Here is a 20,783-nt window from a genome sequence, read left to right as displayed (position 1 = left end):
CTGTTCTTCAGGAGAAGCCTGAAGGAGGAGGAAAGCAGGAAGCCACTGGGGAAAGATTCTTGAGGGTCACCAATGAGCGGTCAGGTAATGCCAGGTCCCCTCACAAAGCAGGGGGGGAGGCCCCACAGACTGTCTTTGATTAAACTGTTAGAGTCCCACTCACACCATGCCCCTATTTTAAACCAGGCGGTCTTGTCCGGTGAGTCCCAGAGGCAAGGCTCCAGAGAGACTATTTTACTCCCATATCCTCCCAGTTCTTCTCCTAAGCATGAGAAGCAAAAGGAATTGCCTGGAACCAGGACTGTATCCAATCAGATTGATTTATAAGACAGAGGTGGCTGTACCTTCTCCAAGATACCACCTTATACAAAAGAAAACTAATCACAGTTAACAACCCAGGACTTGACTAAAATTTAACCAAAAACCACCACTCTTTTCTATCCTCTGAGCTTTCCGAAAACAATTAATTTTTAGTATGAGGTTCTTAACCCTGGATGAACAGAAACAAAGTGATTCTAATTGGATTGGTGTCTGATGACCTGACAACAGCCATCTTTATGTTCTCCTTGGTACCAAAGGCTCAACTGAGTTTGAGACTCACCGATCCAAGGCCTGCCCTTTGTCAGGCACTTTCCTAACTGGTCTCAGCATATTACACTCACAACAATGCTGTGAGGTCCTTATTTTTATTACTTTGCAAATAAAGAAACCGAGAAAAAAAGAAGATAAAAATAGACTCACCAAGGCTTGAATCCAGGTGTGAATTTAAAAATATATATATATATATCAGAGCATTTCTTAGCTACCCGGGACTGAGCCTCTTTAATAGCCCGCAGGGTGCCTCTCCTATGCAGCTCTACTTACGCACCAGGCACCAGAATCAGAGGCAGCTCAGACGCATCAGCTCACAGAACCACAGCCCAAGCATCTACGTTCCCACCCTGACAACATTCCCACCAGCTGTCCCTTCGCTCCACCTTTTCTGAGAGTTCCTTCCCTGGGAATCCTTCCCTGGTGTCATTGCCATTCAGAGATAACACCAACTACTTTACCCCTTAGAGAACGTTCTACCCAGATCTCCTCCCCAGCTGGTATCCTCTTAGACATCCCCCTGACCTTTCTCGTCGTGGAGTGAGAGCATCACCTGGCCGACTTGGATCCAGTCTCTCTCTCAGCTGGTCTGGAGGAAGGTCACCCTGTCTCAGAGCTAATGAGGAAGTGGTTAGCTTTACTGGAGTTCAGCTCAGACCAGCCCAGCCCAGCAGCCAATATTGTTCAAAGAATTAGACACGAGGCCAGGTGCACTTTGCCCCAGCAGTCATTCAATTATCCCTGACTTCCTGGGCTTTTTACATGTTGTTCATTGTTTAGTCGCTCAGTTGTGTCTGATTCTTTTGCAACCCCCAAGGAAATGGCAACCCACTCCAGTACTCTTGCCTGGAGAATCCCATGGAGGGAGGAGCCTGGTAGGCTGCAGTCCATGAGGTCACAAAGAGTCGGGCACGACTGAGTGACTTCACTTGACTTGACTTGACTTGGACTGCAGCAGGCCAGGCTCCTCTGTCCATGGGCTTTTCCAGGCAAGAATACAGAATGGGTTGCCACTTCCTTCTCCAGGGGATCTTTCTGACCCACCAGGGTCAGAAATCCAGGGATCCAATCACCATCTCCTGCTTGCCAGGTGAATTCTTTACCGGTGAGCCACCTGGGAAGCCCCTTCCCCCAATAACTGAACATCCTCTCCATTACTGGGGTATCACATGGCTCCCAGTACAACAGTGCCAATGTGCTGACCTTCCTTCTGGAATTTAACAGGGACCTTGGACTTTAACTTGAACTTGGGCTTCCCTGGTAGCTCAGCTGGTAAAGAATCCACCTACAATGCAGGAGACCTGGGTTCAATTCTTGGGTTGGGAAGATTCCCTGGAGAAGGGAAAGGCTACCCACTCCGGTATTCTGGCCTGGAGAATTCCATGGACTGTATGGTCCATGGGGTCGCAAAGAGTCTGAGTGACATGCACTTTGGACTTTGAAATTAATTTTCTTCTGTCTTTGGAATAGAGGACACTTTGGTCTTTTTCTTTGTTGACCATGAGGAAAAGAATGGAGGGAGAATTCCCACAGAGCCAGTCCCAGGGTTCTCAGTGTCAGAGACACATTTCCTGAGCCTGACACGGGCAATGAGAACTTATTTCTCCCCATTTTTAGTCAGCTCCCTATAAACTGTTAGTCTACTATTCTTTGTGGAGAAGGAAATGGCAATGCACTCCAGTAGTCTTGCCTGGAAAATTCCATGGACAGAGAAGCCCAGCGGGCTACACCCCATGGGGTTGCAAAGAGTCGGACACGACTGAGAGGCTAACACATGCATACTGTTCTTTGAGTCAAGGTGTTTAAGACCACAGCCTTTGGGGACTGGCAAATTAGGATGCGAATCCCAATTCCAATGCTATTCTTTGACTCCCACATTTATCACCAACAAGGATTTGGAAATCTTAGACTAGACCTTCCATAACTGAACCGCCTACTCTGTGCTCATAACAGCAGTGGCACAATTAAGGGGTTAAAAAAACTAAGGTGCAATAGGGGTGTTTGTAGGGAGCTCTGAACTCTGCCTTAAAATGGTACCAAGATACGTAAGAATATACTGAACGTAGAAAGAGGAGATTCCAACATCTTCCATTAATTACTTTTCTAAGGAGCCTTTCAACCCTCCTCTACCTGCCTTGAGAGTGTTTTGCCATTTGCCTCCCAACCTCACTCAGACCAGGAACCAACAGCAATTAGCCTCATCTACCACAAGCCTAGAAGGCTTAATCACCCTAATCTCGTGGTATTGCAAAGGCTGCTAGGAAACTAAAATTGGTGTTATTAATAAGCAAACCAAATACAAAGGAAGCCACAGAAAGCTAAGTTCAAATTCTCATTTAAGTTTCTATTTTTTTTTTTTTTTTAAGTTTCTATTTTAAAAGCTAAAATACAGCAAACATCAGTGAGAAAACTTGAAATAAGTCATTAGGCTTCTCAACAGACACAATTTGGACATATTTCTCACCAAATGACTTCTGAAAGTGCAGTGAAAACTCTGATATCTATTGGTAGCCAACTAGAGAGTTGCCCTGACTTTATAACTCTGCAGCAACGTCTTTGCATTTGGTGGACATACAATTCTCCCCAGTAAGAACCTTCCACAGTTTTCAAATGCAGCCCATGTGATTGCTCCAGAAGTTGGTTTGCCACCCAATGTGTTCAGCCCTGAATCTAAGGATGGTCCCCAATTCCAACTTAACTATTTAGTCTGATCATTAAGCAGTTCCATTGTCTTTCTTCCATTTGTTGCTTTATTTATGCCTTCTCCCCCGCCCCACCAAACTTTCAGTCCATCCCTCTCCCACCCCACCTCCCCCTTGGCAACCACAAGACCATTGTCTGTGTCTGTGAGTCTGTGAGTTTGCTTCCGTTTCGTAGATGAGTTCATTTCTGTCAAATTTTAGATTCCACATATACGTGGTATCATATGTTGTTTGCTTTTTTCTGAATTACTTCTAAATGATGATGAGGTCTATTTAGCAAGTATCTATTCTGTGCCAGATAGATGGCACAGATGCTGGGCAAAGTGCTTGGCTTATCTTATCTCTAATGTACACAAGATCTACACAAGGTAGATCACAGTCTCAGAAACTGAGGTTCAGGGAAATCAAATACCTTGTTCTTAGACATGTAATTGGTGGTTACAGAGCTAAGATTTGGATTCAGATAACTCAGGATCTTTGTCATTGTGAACACTACTCCTGATTTATAGAGATGTCCTAGTCACAGCTTCTACCCTGAACACCAGGACCACATCCTTTCTCCTATTACTTGGCCTTGAGTGGCTCAACCAATCAGAAGAGGCCTTAGTATACAATTAACTGTTTCAGATAGTCAAAAAAATTTTCTGGAGAACTTACATCAAAACCAAAATTGTTGCTTTGGGCAAACTCACTAATGTTGAAGTAGGCAACGTTATATCAGCCCTGTTTATTCATCTACTTCTATATTCTCTCCAGGACATATTGATATGAATTCATCCAGCTTGCTCTGTCCAAATGCCATCCTCTCCATTTCAGAAGCTTACTAAGGTTCTGCTGAGGTTGAGGAAGGTGGTAACCACTCTTAGCATTTTCCAGGCTTAAAGCATGCCAGCCATTCTGTGAGGAGAGGAACTCTAGGGTCATGAGGAAAAGTTCCTCTTATAGATGTCTTTCAGCAAACAAATGAAATGACAATGATATAATTTGAATGTTTTTTGTGTGTGTTATTCGCTCAGTCGTGTCCAACTCTTTGCGATCCCATGGACTGTGGCCTGCCGGGCTCCTCTGTCCATGGGATTCTCCAGGCAAGAATACTGGACTGGGTTGCCATTTCCTTCTCCAGAGGAACTTCCCAACCCAGGGATTGAACCCTGGTCTCCTGCATCGCAGGCAGGTTCTGTACCATTTGAGCTATAGGGAAGTCCTGTATGCTTGAATTTGAATGTTAACATTTTATAAATGCCTAGTGAAATAATGTGTCTAGGTAAAGACTAGACTGCCCCATCACAAGTTGGCAAACTGGTCACTAGATGCCTTCTGGTAGAAGTATGCAATACCATTTATACAGGATTATTGCTGGGAAAATGTACCTGAATCAGATCAAACCTCAATTCTAGAGTGTATATCCAACAATGTAATTTCTTTTTGCATTGACTGTATAAAAGATGTACATTCACTATAAGGGTATCTCTTACATCCATCACTGATGAAAGCAAAGGATATAACATGAAAAAGTAACTTAATAAAAAGGCTTTTCCACTGGAATTTAAATTAATGAGGTCCATCTAAGATAATCTCTCTGCTGGTGATTAATTTGATTCAAGGATAGATGTAGAAGGCCCACAGGAGTATCTGTAGTCTATGGTTGGATACCAAATGCTTCAGTCAGGCTGTGTGTGTGTGTGTGTGTGTGTGTGTGTGTGACTTGAATTCTCTTATTGTAACATTTTGCAGTGGAAAAATTTAAACATAAACAGAAGTAGAGAGATTAATGTAATGAACACTTGTACCAACCTCCAGCTTCAGCAGTTGACAGCTCATGTCCAGCTTTGTTCCATCTGTATTTCCCTTGAAACACATGACCTGATCCCTCACCCTAGAGCATTTAAACTGACTTCTTAAGAAAAAAGAAATAGTGGTCTTGCCTGGAGGCAGACTTCTGGTCAACTCTGCTAGAGGTCAAATGGTCCTGCATCACCTGAACTATAGGCCAAGCTTCTCAATTCACAAAATTACATCAGCTTTTCTCTCTATCTAACAGGCATCCAATGAACAGAAGCTCTTCTACTTTTGAACTGGTTGGGTTCTTGGAGCATTTTTCCAAATCTGTTTGTGCTAGGGCCTGAAGAGGCACCATGCAAGTTACTCTTAACATCACTTGTTTGTGGTAGGCAATTTTGAGGAATTTTTGCTCTCTGAACCATAGAAGTTCATGAGTTGAAAAAATGCCTTATAGCTGCCTCAGGTCAACAACTGAGAGGAACTGACTTTCGGGCTCTAACCAAACAGCTCAGTCTTTGCTTGGCTGCTGCTATATTTAACCCAGAACACTGCTATATTTAAAATGGTTAATCAACAAGGACCTACTGTATTGCACATGGAACTCTGCTCAATGTCATGTGACAGCCTGGATGGGAGGGGAGTTTGGGTAAGAAGGGATATATCTATATGTATGGCTGAGTCCCTTCATTGTTCACCTGAAACTATCACAACATTGTTTGTTAACTGGCTATACCTCAATACAAAATAAAAAGTTTAAAATAAAATAAGTAAAACCAAAAGAAAGTCTATATATTTAATAGTATGCTACCATCACTCATCTAGAGCCAGATATCCTGGAGTCAGAAGTCAAGTGGGCCTTAGGAAGCATCACTACCAACAAAGCTAGCGGAGGTGATGGAATTCCAGCTGAGTTATTTCAAGTCCTAAAAGATGATGCTGTTAAAGTGCTGCACTCAATATGCTAGCAAATTTGGAAAACTCAGCAGTGGCCACAGGACTGGAAAAGGTCAGGTTTCATTCCAATCCCAAAGAAAGGCAATGTCAAAGAGTGTTCAAACTACTGCATAATTGCACTCATCTCACATGCTAGTAAAGTAATGCTCAAAATTCTCCAAGCCAGCCTTCAACAGTACATGAACTATGAACTTCCAGATGTTCAAGCTGGGTTTACAAAAGGCAGAGGAACCAGAGATCAAATTGCCAACATCTGTTGGATCATAGAAAAAGCAAGAGAGTTCCAGGAAAACATCTGCTTCTGCTTTATTGACTATGCCAAAGCCTTTGTGTGGATCACAACAAACTGTGGAAAATTCTAAAGAGATGGAAATACCAGACCACCTTTCCTGCCTCCTGAGAAATCTGTATGCAGGTCAAGAAGCAGCAGTTGGAACCAGACATGGAACAATGGACTGGTTCCAAATCAGGAAAGGAGTACATCAAGGCTGTATATTGTCACCCTGCTTATTTAACTTATATGCAGAGTACATCATGTGAAATGCAGGGCTGGATGAAGCACAAGCTGGAATCAAGATTGCCGGGAGAAACATCAATAAACTCAGATATGCAGATGGCAGAAAGTGAAGAGGAACTAAAAAGCCTCTTGATGAAAGTGAAAGAGGAGAGTGAAACAGCTGCTTAAAGCTCAACATTCAAAAAACTAAGATCATGGCACCCGGTCCCATCACTTCATGGTAAATAGATGGGGAAACAATGGAAACAGTGAGAAACTTTATTTTGGGGGGCTCCAAAATCACTGCAGATGGTGACTGCAGCCGTGAAATTAAAAGACACTGGCTCCTTGGAAGGAAAGCTATAACCAACCTACCAGGCTCCTCCGTCCATGGGATTTCCCCAGGCAAGAATACTGGAGTGGGTTGCCATTTCCTTCTCCAGGGGATCTTCCTGACCCAGGGATCAAACCCAGGTCTCCCACATTGTAGGCAGACGCTTTACCGTCTGAGCCACCAGGAAAGTCATAACCAACCTAGACTGCATATTAAAAAGCAGAGACATTACTTTGCCAACAAAGGTCCATCTAGTCAAAGCCATGATTTTTCCAGTGGTCATGTATGGATGTGAGAGTTGGACCATAAAGAAAGCTGAGCACCGAAGAAGTGATGCTGTTGAGCTGTGGTGTTGGAGAAGATTCTTGAGGGTCCTTTGGACTGCAAGGAGATCCAATCAGTCCATCCTAAAGGAGATCAGTCCTGAGTACTCATTGGAAGGACTGATGCTGAAGCTGAAACTCCAGTACTTTGGCCACCTGATGCGAAGAGCTGACTCATTGGAAAAGACCCTGATGCTGGGAAATATTGAAGGCAGGAGGACAAGGGGACAACAGAGGATGAGATGGTTGGATGGCATTACTGACTCAGTGAACATGAATTTGAGTAAACTCCAGGAGCTGGTGATGGACAGGGAAGTCTGGTGTGCTGCAGTCCATGGGATTGCAAAGAGTCAGACACGACTGAGTGACTGAACTGAACTGAATTGAACCATTTACCTAATACTGAAGAAGGGGAAGATACAAATTCATATATTTGTATATATATAATTATGCATATATATAAACACATACAGGTATACATTTACTTATACTTTAGAAAAGAGAAGGATAAAGCACATTTGTTTAATAGTTATCATAGGGGAAGCTAGAGATCAAAGTGGAGAGAAGAAGAAGAGAAGCTAGAACTTCTCTGAATATAACTGACTGTATAGATTTGACATTAGAACTATGAAAATTCTTTACATAACTACAAAACAACCTTAGGTCAAAATTAAAAGAAAGCCACTCTTAAATGGAAAGCAAATGAAACAAACAAACTTTGCTGTGTATTGAATGAGAAGCATAGCCTGAGAGGAAATAAATTCAAATGATTTAAAAACAGCAATTTCACTGCGAACCCTGGTGGGTTAGATCCTAAGGACAGAAATCACCTTAAAAATCTTAAACTGTTTTCAGAAATCATTCTCCTAGCAATGATATTAATATCATCATTCTGAAACACAGATAGTAAAGCCAAAGTAATTATATTAATATTGCTTGGAATCAAGATTTTAGGCATAAAGAAAATTTACAAATACAAAATCAAAGAAGTTAAATAGAAGTCCTACAATACTAAGTCCAAATTCAAAATTTTAGCAGGAACTCATGATGTATTTTCTCCTAAATAATTTTTATCATTCTGTCCACTGAATCAGCCTAGAAACAATGACCAGCTCATAAGCAATGAGCAGCCCTAAAGCCAACTTGTGATCTTTAAACATCATTTCTCACAAAAGGAACTAAGTCTCCTTGAAGAAATTGCTGATTCTTGGTCTGTAGCAGGAAATGTACAAAATGTACCTAGAACATTTGTCATAATGGACAGCAGTTATCAAAAACCACTGAGGTTGTATTCAAAGAATTCAGCAAATAGAAAGAGACTCTCAGAGGCAAAAGATGGAAATTTTTGAAAACCAACAAGAATAATGACTAAAATGAACTGAAACACATCAAATATGTTAAAGTCCATGAGGCTATAATTATACTCAACAACAAAAACTCATTGATCACCCTTGGAGGATGACTGAGAACCAAGTCATCATTCTGAACAGTTAAGAATAAAGGACTTAACCTGCCCTTACTGTGCAAACTGTATCTTGGGGTAACCAAAGAGTTTTAAGGGAAAGTTTCTCTTTATAGAAGACTTCCATCAAATAAATGGAGGAATGATAGAATTAGACTACTATCATTTTGCAACCCCTAGTGAAAAATGAATCTATCAAAGATGATGAACTACAACAAACAGACAACTTGTCGCACCATTGCCCCCTGAGAGAAGTACGCTTATGAAACTTTCTTGATAGAAAATTGTATCTAAACCAGATAAAACTTTCCATTCTAGACGGTAGGTCTAAAGAATTAGTCTACAGGAAATGCTGGTGAGAGGAACAAGTTACGGATGAAATGACACTCAGGGTTGCAAAATAGAAAATGTGAAATACTACAGATGACTCTGTTTCTTCCATGTATAAATTGAAAAGGAAAAAAGATTAAACAGTTATAGATTAAAAGAAAATTAAAAGAAGGCATGGACCAATTCTCTGCTGTGGTTTTGTTTTTTTCTTTTCGGCTGCACCAGGCAGCATGGGAGATTTTAGCTCCCCAACCAGGGACTGAACCCAGGTCAGTGAGAGTTCAGAGTCCTAACCACTGGACTGCCAGGGAATTCCCCAAACAAATTCTTTTTTTTTTTTAATTATAAAAATAGGTAAATTCCATTTTGGGGTGTGAAAACGGTTATGTGGTTTCGGTTCTTAAAGAGTCCTTATTTAGCGATATGTATAGTTATGGATGGAGTGATTTGCTGTCTTAGATTTGCTTCATAAGAATCCATTCTGGTTGTAAGGGAAGGGAGTGTGGTACAGGGCAGCAGAAATGAAACAAGCCTAGGCACAAGCTAAATGCCAAAGCAATTGGGCAATGATGGCACATAGGAGTTTATTACATTATTCTATTTTTGTTGATTTTGACATGCTTTATTAGTAAACTTTAAAATGAGAACACTTTAGTTACACACACACATGCACACCCTGAGTTTCCCTAACTTCTTGTTCTTGTTTTGAGCAAAGGATCTGGGTCAATAAGGGGTGAGTAGTGTTTTTTTGGTTCCAACCATCAAGGTATTTATTTCTTTAGAGACAGTGTTAAGCACATTCTCATTGGACAGTTTCCAGAGAAGGGACTGTCCCACCATAACGCCATGTGCCAATCCTCTAATTTCACATTCTGAATCTTGCCTTTCAGAAAATGTAAATGAAGTCTCCTGAATTGGAAGGTAAATTTGGAGTTCAGAGCACTACAATATTAGTATTGAAACATAAGAACTGTTCTCCTGTGTTAGCATCTCAAGGATATAAGGATCTCGGCCAGTGGGCGCAGAGAGAAACAGAAGTAGCCCGCTTATAGATACAGGAGCCTGTGACCTGGAAGCAAAAGGGGTGGAGAAGGAAGAGGCAGCTTGCCCACTTGAGGTTAGGTCTCAGGCATCTACAGGTATCTTGGGGGTGTCTTTAGCCTCTCACAGTGTGATTTGAGATTCTGTGTCTCCAATGGTCAGAGAAATCTGAGCTGATGGCAGGGCTACAAGCAATTAGATCCACTGCCATTCATGAATTACCATTCCAGACCACGTACTAAGCATTTTATGTACATTTCCTCCGTGAATCGTGCCAGTCTCCCCTCTCTCACGGCACAGGCATCACCACCACAATTTTACAGGTAAGAAAAAGGAGGTTCAGAGAGGTTGAGTTATTCTCTCAGGGTCACACAGCCAGCAAGTGACTTCATTTGTCCTCTAACTGATGGAATTCTGCCTTCAAAAGCCTTCCCCCACTGTCTGGGTTTGGCAGGCCACAGGTGGCATTTTGTGGGCACCAAAGCCCAGAGCATTTCCTGGGTGAAAATCCTGCCCACTGAAATAAGGCCAACAGCACCATCAGGGAAAGGATGAAGACCTATTACCAAAGGTGAATGACTTCAGAAGACAACTGATATCTCTGTTGCTTATCTGGGCAGCAAATCCAGGACAAAAAACATCCAGAAAACCCGGCAGGGGCTGGTGGGCAGTGAGGAAGGAGAAAGTATATTTCACAGCTCCTTTTTCCCATCACCTTCCATCACTTTTAAATAAATTGACCACAAATGTATTTTATAGACCCAAGCAGCCCCTCGTCCCTCGTGGCAAGTAATGCACTAAAGGCTCATTTATTTAGCGTCCTATTGATTAGCAAGTAGCGCACTGCCGTGTGTGAAAACAGACAGCTTGCGGGAAGCTGCCATATAGCACACGGAGCCCGGCGCTCTATGGTGACCTCGATGGTGGGGATGCGGACAGGCTGGGACAGGGGCCTAACAGGGGAGGGGTACGTGTATACATATGGCTGATCCATTTCACTGTACAGCAAACTAACACAATATTGTGAGCAACTATACTCCACTTTTTTAAAACACAGAAAGTAGTGATACATACAGTGAGAACTGATGACTGTGAAGATGACCCAGAGGCAGCGAGATATCCTCAAGAGGTTTATGACCCACAAAATGCTATTACATTCCAGAGGCAGAGCATTAAATGTATCTTATTGAATTAAATTTATCTGACAACTGTTCAGCCGCATATGGTTATGTGAAATCTATATAACCCAGAATACTTGACTACCCAGGATAAACATGTTTTCTGACCATGCTGGCTTTTCTGCTGCTGGATAATGATAAACACAACCTCCACCGTATATAGTTATTCTACCACATGAAGAGTGGAAGACAGATAAAACTGAACTGGAACGAATCTGGTAGAAAATAACCAAGAAATTGTCCTTTCAAAATGTATCATTTAGGACTTCCCTGGTGGTGCAGTGGTTAGGAATCTGCCTGCCAATGTAAGAGACACAGGTTCGATCCCTGGTCCAGAAAGATCCTACATGTCTCAAGGCAACTAAGCCCACGCGCCACAACTACTGAAGCCCGAGTGTCCTAGAGCCTGTGCTTGTCAACAAGAGCAGCCACCTAAATGAAAGGTCCACACACAACTAGGGCAGCCCTCACTCGCTGCAACTAGAGAAAGCCCACACACAGCAACAAAGTCCCAGCACAGTCAAAACTTAAAAACAAAAAAATAAAATTCAAAGAAATGTATCATTTGTATGGAGAAATTAAGCACTAAAATTTAGGGGCCTGCAGTGGTTCTCCAGTACATTTGAGAAGGCCTCCCACCACTATTATCATGTTTAAGGAAATAATATATGTAAATTCTTGTATATGCCCAATAATTGGTAAGGGCTTCTATGTGTCGGGCTTCCCTTGTGGCTCAGCTGGTATCCGCCTGCAATGCGGGAGACCTGGGTTTGATCCCTGGGTTGGGAAGATCCCCTGGAGAAGGGAAAAGCTACCCACTCCAGTATTCTGGCCTGGAGAATTCCATGGACCGTATAATCCTTGGGGTCACAGAGTTGGAATGGACTGAGCGACTTTCACTTTCATTTTCTTTCTAAGAGTCAGCTATTGTTATTACTATTATAATTATTAAAATGATCCTTGCTTTGCAGGTCCTTAGAACTACAGTGATGGAAACTGTCATGTACTGTCTTTTATTTTGTCTTCAGAAGAGGAGTGGGTGTGTGTCTTTGGTCTTAGTTTGAGTTCAGATTCCCTCAAACATAGTACAGTCTAGTAATGACCATTGTATTCCCTGTTTCATGTTTTTAACTTATCCCAAATAAGAAAATAATGAAAAGCAGACACAAGACAAAAACACTACAGTATTTCAAAAATGCAGAATCATTGTGAAAAAAAGCACTATGAGCAGGTTTGTCAAGTGACGTTCCTCAGATGCTATAAGCCAGCAGAGGATGCTGATGCTCTTCTTGTCTCTCCAGAATCAGCCAGGGTTCTTCAAGGAAGTAGAACCAATAGAAAGATTTCTTTTAAAAAAAAAATTGGCTCATGAAATTATGGCTCTGGCAAATCCAAAATCTGCAAGGTGGATCAGCAGGCTGGAGAATCAGGAAGAGCAAATGTTGCAGTTCAAATCCAAAGGCCATTGACTGACAGAATTCATGCTTGACCCAGGGAAATCAGTCTTGTTTTATTCAGGCCTTCAACTGATTGGGTAAGGCTGACCACACTAGGGAAAGCAATCTCCTTTATTCAAGCCCACTAATTTAAATTTTAGTTCAGTTCAGTTCAGTCGCTTAGTCGTGTCTGACTCTTTGCGACCCCATGAACTGCAGCACGCCAGGCCTCCCTGTCCCCATCTCAAAACAATCTCACATAAGCACATATGTTTGACAACATATCTGGGCAGCACAGCCCAGCCAAATTGTCCCTTAACTGTCACAATCTCTCTCTCTTACATACACACACACACACAGGCACACGCACACTTGATCATGATTCATCACAAAGTGAGGAAGGAAGTACCTAGGTCATAATGCCAAGCTACCAGGGGTCTTCTGGAGCCCTCCAAAGAGGTTACTTGTCTGATGAGACCGTCAGCATATCAATTTCAAGATATGATTTTTTTTCTTCTTTCATGAGAAAAATAATCCATTGATTCAGAAAACAGGCACTATTTAACTGAGATGCTTTTTTTCAGCACCTCCGAGGTAAATATTGCTATATCCCCATTTTCACAAACTCTTCAGTTAAGTGATTTGTCCCAGCATCCTTCAGCTAATAGAAGAACCTAAATTTGAACACAGGACTTCAGCCTCCATGTGACTTGTGATTTCTCTTCATGCTGCCCAAGAGGTAAGGAAAGAAAGAAGATCAGAAAAATTCTTCTAACAGAAGAAACCTGTGATGGTAAGTGTGCAATATTCCATGCTATTCCCTTATTTCATCTCTATTTGGGGGTCTTATGGGCAGGAATACTCACTCAGGTAAACAACCAAACCTGTAGACTGCAACCCATACCTCCTCTTCTAAAGGGATTTGGGGATGCCTTTGGTAACAAGACATGCCCATATTTCCAGTGCATTACACCCTCTTGACAATTGTCGGTTGCAGATTCTTACTGAGGCCCTGGAAAAGCTCTCATCCAGGCCATCTGCCTGGCCTCTTATCTCTGCCAGCCCCAAATTTAGACTAACGGTTGCTCATAATTTGTGGCAGAGCTATTCCAAAGAACCACTTGCTCAGAGGCAGGCAGCTGGTGACAAGGCTGCACTTTGATCTCTTGCTGGCCCCTTCTAGAGCTTGGGTGACCAACAGCAGGGCTTCATCTGTCTTCAGCTCATGCTCAGAATCACCCTTGTTTGTGGCTGGGCGCTTTGAGTGTGGAAACACTGAGTTGGAGTTATGTAACAGGAGGATAGTAATAGAATCATGTGTGCTGTTCACTTATAAAAATTTGTGTTGGACCAAGGGGGATGGGGAGTGGGACTAAATTGGGAGATCAGAATTGACATATATGCACTACCATATATAAAATGGGCATCCCCGGTGGCTCAGACAGTAAAGAATCTGCCTGCAATGCAGAATATCTGGGTTTGATCCCTGGGTCGGGAAGATACCCTGGAGAAGGGAATAGCAACTCATTCCAGTATTCTCGCCTGGAGAATTCCATGGACAGAGGAGCCTGATGGGCTACCATCCCATGGGGTTGCAAAGAGTTGGACATGACTGAGCAACTAACACTGTCATTTACACTTACATATATAAAATAGATAACTAATAAGGGCCTACTGTATAGAATAGGCAACTCTACTCAATACTCTGTAATGACCTATATGGGAAAATAATCTAAAAAAGAGTCAGTATATGTTTATGCATAACCAATTCACTTTGCTGTAGAGCAGAAACTAACACAATATTTTAAATCAGCTCTGATGGCTCAGCGGGTAAAGAATCCACCTGCTATGCAGGAGACAAAGGAGATGAGACACAGATTTAATCCCTGGGTCAAGAAGATACCCTGGAGGAGGAAATAGCAACCCACTCCAGTATTCTTGCCTGAAAAATTCCATAGAAAGGGTAGCCCGGTGGGCTATAATCCAAAGGGTCACAAAGAGTTGGACACGACTGAGTGAGTAAACACACATACTCCAGTAAAAATCAATTTTTTAAAAAAAGTTTGTGTTGGTATTTGGGCTAGGAAAGTAGTCTATCTCTGTATTCTCCCTGTGGGCCCCAGATAACCGTATTACTGCTTTAGTCCGGTGCCTGGTCTCCAGGAAGACCAGCAGTAAGAGGCAGAGTGCTTGGTAGAGTCATGAGCTTGCTGGGTGCAGACATGAAAATAAAATACCCATCTGTGAAGTGTGACCAACAGCCACATCCAGAGCAAGCGGATCTGCCGTGGCCACCTTCTGGTGGGATAAAACAGGAGATCCTGCCTTCTCCCCCACTGTTGCTGCAACAGTAGGACAGTGCCCATTTGCCAAAGCTCTGCAAATCATGACTTACATGAAAAACAATGCAAGAGCAGTCAGTCTAAGCCAAGGCAATCATGGGCAAGTGGTAAATTTAAATCGACAAGAGGTAATCCTAGGCTGATGCAAAGATAATAACCAGAAACCAGGAACGCCGTTGCCTTAATTCAAAAAATGTGTTATCAGCAATAAGGCAATAATTCAGAGAGGATTCCTATTAAGAGAATCCTGCACTGGGAAGAAGACAGCAAGGCATTAATTCATTCAGATCTCAAAACAACATTATGAATCAGGAATATATCATTAGCACTATTTTCTCGATAAGGAAATAGGGCCAGGGAAGTTAAGTACACTTACACAAAGTAACACACTAGTGACATGATACTACCAGGATATGAAACCAGAAAGTATGACTCCCACATCTAAAGACTTAACCACTCAACTTACATGGCACCCTTATTTTGTAATTTTTTTTATGCCTATGAGACATTAATAAGGCTGTTGAGATTTTTCTTTTCTTTTTCCCCATCTCATTTTGCATAAAAATATCACATACATTGATGTATAATATGGAAAATAATAAAATTGCATATTTTATAAATATTTTATAATTTGGACTTCTTTCCAGCAAATAAGATCTTGTCTATGCCCTTTCTTCCAGAATTTTCCATATATGTGACTTGTACTGGGCTGGCCAAATTTTAAGCCAAATTAGTTTTTTGAAACATGAGATCACAGTGCTCATTTACCCTATACTATGTTGCCTCTTTCAGGTCATGTTGAGTTTTAGCTTCTTTTAAGAATGATTCCATTGTATCAGAAATTAAAACCTTAAATTAAGCTCTAATTTATTTTCATATATCAGTGAATAAGGTGAGACGAAACTGAAGCAAGATTTGGGTTTTCTGATTTTCAGATTTTGGAAAGAAGTTTTTTCCTCTTAGGGTCTTCCTAAAATCACACTGTGGAGCTAATCTCATTCTGCCTCTTCAGAAAGGGGAATAGAAATTTTATAGAAAAATTTTTAAGTCACTCCAATGGCTTTAAACTGTCCTGTGTTGTCACAGGTTAGCTGTATGGTGACCTAACTTTTAATTCAGTTGCAGTAATATTGTAATTTCTTGAAGCCTCAATTTTCTCAGCTACAAAATGGAGACAATATTCCCTGTTTTCTAAAGCTGTGAGATACAATTGAAGTAGTAAAGATGAAGACCCAACACAAGCCTGGCCCAAGAAAGGACACAGTAACAGTTAAAACGCCGCTAGTCTGAGCTCTACCAGTCACCAGCAATGTGACTCTAGATATGCTTGATACTTTTTTCTTTATGTGGGTCTAGACATCAAAGAGCCCTACTGACTCTCTTTGTGATTCCAAGATGTCCTCGGTCCTACCCACCACCCCCTCAGTGTGCTGACTGCACCCCACCACCCAGGCTGGCACTCAGAGCTGGTCCACGCTCCTAGCAGATTCTTGCATCCTCATTCACATCTATTATCTCCACGACATCTGAACTGAGCTAAACATGCTAATTATGCACTCCTCAAGTAATTGCACAAGTTTGAAGTTGCCTCCATTAAAATGAAAGTTTGGGCTGAAGAAAACTTCAGCTTGGAAAGGAGCGAAGATTCCCAAGTTTGCCAGAGAATTTTCTTAATGCCAAGACTAATCTAGACTTGAGCTAGACTAATGACTAATCTAGACTAATCTAGACTAACATGACTAATCTACAGCTGAGAGATTCCCCAAGCAAGCTCTCTTCTGTATCTTCCCAACCCCAGCACACTCCAGTGAAACTGCACCACCACTTCTCCCCATCCATTGTCATCATATTTTATTTGGAAACAAACTGGTCCAAAGAGAAAGAAAACTGTGCTTGGTAAAAAAAAAAAAAAAAGGGGGGGGGGATGCTGAAAGAATAAAACAATAATTACTTAGTACCCACCATTTATTGAACATCTACTCTGTGTTGAAGGTCAATCATTAAGACATTTAACCCTCACAACAATCCTGGAGGTAAGTAGATATTAATGAAGTAATGATTTTAATTATGTTCATTTTACAAATGAGGAAACTGAGCCAGAGAGAAGTGGTCTGACTTCAGAAACCACATTCCTTACCAGCACATTGTCTTATCCTTGATGGCAATAGTAACAGTGATAATAGCTCATATTTAGTGAGTACCTTCAATACACTAGACACTACACAGTGTAACATAAACAGGGGATTTGCTCATTTAAAAAAAAAAAAACAGCTTCTAAGATGCCCATATTTTAAAGAAGGAGCAAAATTCATCTGAGAGATACATGGTGCTTTTGTTTATTCCAGTGGTTTTCAACCTTAGCTACATATTAGAACCACCTGGAGAGAATTTTTTTCAATACCAACATCCAAAACCTAGCCCAGACCTAGGGGTGCGACTAAAGGCATCAGTAATTTTTTAAAGCTTTGCAGGTGATTCTGATACCCAGGTCGAGAACCAGTGGTATACTTTAATCAACACACAGGATCATTTTTTGGTGAGAATGTGACTGGAAAGGAAAACACTGTCAATAAAGAAAAATAAACATTCTGCATAATAAAGTTACAGGAAATCAGAGTCTTCTTCAAATCAGAAGAGGGATTTGAAGAGGGAGAAATGATCTCTCTGGAAAGAGATCCAGACAGTCCAGGAGGAGAGACTGATGATCCAACAATAAGACAATAGGAGAGACCCTGAGGGGGAGAGACGGAGCAGGAAATTTAAAAAACATGGATATAGTACTTCACTCTGCCCTCTATCCACACCCTTTGCCATCTGGAATTGTAGCTCCTCACATCCAAAAATATATTTATTTTCCCCTACTTGAATCTGGATTGCTTCTAAGAGTTGCTTTGACCAACAGAATGCAGTAAAAGTAATGGAGTGCGATTTCTAAGCCTACATTTCAGAAACCTTGTATGCTTCCACTCACTTGACATATGAACAACTAACTGCTGAAAGTTGAAAGACTACATAAAAGAACCAATGTATCCCAGCCAAGCTCCCAGACATGTGAGAATTCAACCAGGATCAGCAAACTGACCACTGGTAACTGATGACCCATATTGAGAGTTCTGATGAAACCAGAACTACATGACTGATTCTCAGTTGCTAATGCACAGAACTGTTACCACTATGTTGGGGGGTAATTTGTTATGCAGCAATAGCTAACTGATACAGATGACTAGTGAGATGGCCTGTGGAATGGCTGAGACAACAGAAGGGTCGTACCTATTGCTCAGTTTTAGGTTGTTCTCTGGACTGTGTTATAAACTCTTTTGAAGCAACCCCAACTAGGCCCAGAACTTCAGTAAACACAACCACCTGGACTAATGATACTTTTCCTAGTAACTAAAGGTGAAGGAGAGTGCCGAGTCATAGGAGGTCAGTTACAGCTGGAAAGATGCAGAAGAGGCTTGAAAATTCTTCAGAGACAGGAAATCAGAGGGAGAAATCATCAGGAGGCAAACAAAATTCCCCCAAGAATGCTGAGAGCCCAAAAGGAGGGGAGATGGGAGGAGTCACACCTTGCGGACTGGACCTCAGGGAAGGCTTTTGGGATGTCAAGGAAAAAAGGAAGTCTCTCGGGGCTGGAGGCCTCAGGACACCCCTGCAGTGAACCCCTGGGTAAGCTGGTACAATATAATTCCGTCTGACTCTCACTTCAGCCCTAACAGGGAGATATTTATTACCCTCATATTATAAGGATAAGATAGAAGGCTAAATAACCTCCCCAGGATGACTCAACAGGAAGGAGGGCGGTGGAACCAGGTCTGACTCAAGCTTTCTGGGTAAAATCTGATTAGGAGGTAAGAGTTCTCAACCCTTCTTCCCTGAAACTCCAAACTTCCGGGCTTCCCAGGATGTGGCATTCTGCTGTACCCCGGTTGAATAAAAGGGACCCCAAACCCTCGCATTCCGTTCAAACGCCATCCCAACCTGCCCTGAGATTTTTCTCTGTAGTCAACAATTTCATTGACTCCCCACCCCCATCCCATCCGCCTGCTTTCAACAAGAGCCAGTGCTTCAGGGTTCCTGTGACCCAACCCCCACCCCACCCACCCCCACCCCCACCCCACCCCACCCCAACCCCCACCCCCACCCCACCCCCGTTCCCCTCGACGACGACGACGACGACGTGGCAGGACTGGGCTCTGAGATCCGGAGACCAGCCGGGGGTCACGTTAGCGTTCCCGCTCTCTCCGGTGACGCAATTCCGCCCCAAGATGGCGGCGCTTCTCCGTCAGAGCCCGCGCGGCCGGAAGCCAGCCTCCCGCTCTCCAGGGTGCGAGCAGGACCCTCAGTGGGGCGCAGGGGAGCGGGAAACCAAGACCCCGGTCTATCAAAGTCAGGAAGTCCCAGAAAACATCAGGAACCCAGGGCTTGTGCCCCCGCCCTGCTCCCTCTGCCACTACAGGGTCAACATCATCTCTGGATGCTGGAAAACTTTTCCCCTAAAAAATTATGCTTTCTTGAGGGAAAAAAACTGTGCCACCTGAATTTTTTTTCAAACTAAAAAAAAAAAAAAAAAATCCACCAGGCTCAATTTAAGCCTCCCCAGGTCTCCAGGGGGTGGGACAGAGGACAGTGACGCTCAGTATTCCCCATCTGCGCCATTTGCTCGTCTCACAAACACGGCTCTCCAGTCTGGGAGGACCCTGCGCGGCAGCTCCCTCCGGCCCTGGCAGAGAACCCAATCCTTACAGCAGCGGGAGCCAAGCTCTGTTGCCAGGAGATCAGGCAGGTCAGATAAAAATTAATTGAACGTGAAGCACCTTCTCTTCATGCTAATTGCAAACCCGGCATGGAGCCTCCCATTTGTAAGAAGCTTTTGTCATAATTAATCATGTATTTTATAGGAGGGTGGCTCTCGTGACAGCTCAGTGCGGGGTCCCTGGGTTTGGGAGTAAGCCTGTGCGTCTCTCCTGCCGTGACTCACAGATGCATGCCTCATGCCCAGCTCCATGGAGGCCGTGACCTTTGTCCATTAGCATCTGTCCCCCGATGGTGACTTCATCAGCTGTCAGAGCCTCCTCTCCTGGGGCCCTGCGGCTTGCAGATTGTCTCTAGGCAGTTCTGTTCACTCCCCTTGAGCTGCTGGTTACCTTAAAGGTCCCTCCAAAGCCTCTGCACATCCCACACACTTCCTGTTGCTAAGGAATGAGTCTAAGCTTATCTTGGCTGCTTGCATGATAATTAAAATCCAGGGCCTGGAGGGTCAGCTAAAGATTGGTAGTCAGTCCTCCAGTTCCCAGCCAACCTCCATAAGGACCCATCCGGGCTTCACTCACATCCAGGTTACTATTTCCTACTGTGAACCCAGGTGTTGGTTGTTGTTCAGTAGCTCAGTCCTGTTGAATTCTTTGTGACCCCATGGACAGCAGCTCGCCAGGCCTCCCTGTCCTTCACCATCTCCCAGAGTTTGCTCAAACTCATGTTCATTGAGTCAGTGATGCCATCCAACCATCTTGTCCTCTGTTGTCCCCTTCTCCTCCTGCCTTCAGTCTTTCCCAGCATCAGGGGTCTTGAACCAGAACACAGGTGGCTCTAGTGGTAAAGAACCCTCCTTTCTATGTAGGAGACATAAGAGACTTGAGTTGGAACCCTGGGTTGGGAAGATCCCCTGGAGGAGGGTATGGCGACCCACTCCAGTATCCTTGCCTGGAGAATCCCATGGACAGAGGAGCCTGGCGGGCTACAGTCCATGGGGTCACAAAGAGTTGGATATGACTGAAACGACTTGGCGTGCATACACCGTGAACCTGAAGTCAGG

At 43.0% G+C, this 20,783-nt stretch overlaps 1 protein-coding gene across 3 annotated transcripts in view; it reads right to left on the bottom strand.

Annotated features, from left to right (window-relative positions):
- CDH17 (cadherin 17) overlaps nucleotides 1-1,207 on the bottom strand; it is an 86,552-nt gene extending 85,345 nt beyond the window's left edge. Inside the window, exon 1 of one of the 3 annotated variants that reach the window (XM_043880455.1) lies at nucleotides 1,117-1,207. The gene's annotated coding sequence lies outside the window, so the exon portion shown is untranslated. Of the gene's footprint in view, nucleotides 1-741; nucleotides 792-1,116 lie in introns of those variants that run through there. The other 2 variants (XM_043880458.1, XM_043880460.1) reach the window with 2 other exon arrangements.
- Nucleotides 1,208-20,783: the final 19,576 nt, after the last annotated feature.

The sequence above is a fragment of the Cervus elaphus genome, chromosome 21 (genome assembly GCF_910594005.1).
Source record: "Cervus elaphus chromosome 21, mCerEla1.1, whole genome shotgun sequence".
In the NCBI taxonomy this organism is placed as follows: Eukaryota; Metazoa; Chordata; class Mammalia; order Artiodactyla; family Cervidae; genus Cervus; species Cervus elaphus.
This window is presented reverse-complemented; position numbering and strand designations above follow the sequence as displayed.